Source organism: Ipomoea triloba, chromosome 16 (assembly GCF_003576645.1).
Source record: "Ipomoea triloba cultivar NCNSP0323 chromosome 16, ASM357664v1".
Classification (NCBI taxonomy): Eukaryota; Viridiplantae; Streptophyta; class Magnoliopsida; order Solanales; family Convolvulaceae; genus Ipomoea; species Ipomoea triloba.
In genome coordinates, this window is record NC_044931.1 from 17,451,007 (window position 1) to 17,452,095 (window position 1,089).

Below are 1,089 nucleotides of genomic sequence, written 5' to 3' on the forward strand. Positions count from 1 at the left end.
GGGGTCTTTCGGATTTACCAGGCTTAAGTATTCATCTGTGACATCTAGATGCCTGTAGTTCCTGTAGGCTTCCCCCACGAACTCACCATCAATTACTTCATCTTTCCACCAAGCAATACATTCTTCTGGAGACATGTTGCTGTGTGTTGATATTCCAGTGATTTTCAGAAGCTTGAATATCTCCAGAGTCAGAATTTGTTCAGTGTCTTCTCTGTTCCCAAACTTAAAGTTTGTCATGAGAAGATCTATCTTCCTTTCTTCTTCTGACTGTCGTTCTTGTCTTTTTCTTCTTCTTTCTCTGTCCTCTTCTCTCCTTCTCTCCATTTCCAGTGTACGCTGGACCCTTAGGTTTTCTGCCTGTTTGGCATCCTCCACTGCTTTGCTCATGATTCTTGGTATTTTTGGAGGTGGTCCAGCTGGTTCACTTGCTGCCCTTTTCTTGCCCGTTGTATCCCCCTTCTTTTTCTCTTTATTTTCCCCCTTGTTGGCATCATCAGTACGGGAGAGGAGGGTGGACATACCTTCGAAAATAGCTTGAAGTTGGGCAGGGACTTGGTTCGACAGGTCATCGAGTATGGCCTTCATCACATCCTGTCGAAGTTCACTGGAATAGTAGAAGGCTCGCAGCTCTGCTCGCATCTCGGCTAATTCAGCCCTCGCACTTGCAGCCTCTGCTCGAGCTACAGCGGCTTCATCAGTGGCTTTCCGTGCTGCATCCTCAGCCCATATCGCCTGTTCGAGAAGTTCGGCATGACGGCCTTGGGATTCACTTGTGCCATCAGCAGGCATTGCAGCATTGCGGACCACAGCGAGTATTCTTTCGAGCTGAGCCATCTTCTGAGATTGATCAGCCATGAATTGACGCACTTCGCCAATGAAGACTTCTTCGGCCTGTTGATCATAGTCAGAAGTAGGAGTTGAGGATCGAGATGTACCTTTCGTTGGAGGGGACTTGGGTGCTTCCAGATTTCCACCCATGACTTGCAACTGCCAGTCCACCTCTCGACTGACTTCCTGAGGTTCAGCAGGGACACTGGGATCAGAGCTCGAAGGTAGCTCCATATCAGGTGCTTCCCGGTTTCCACCTGA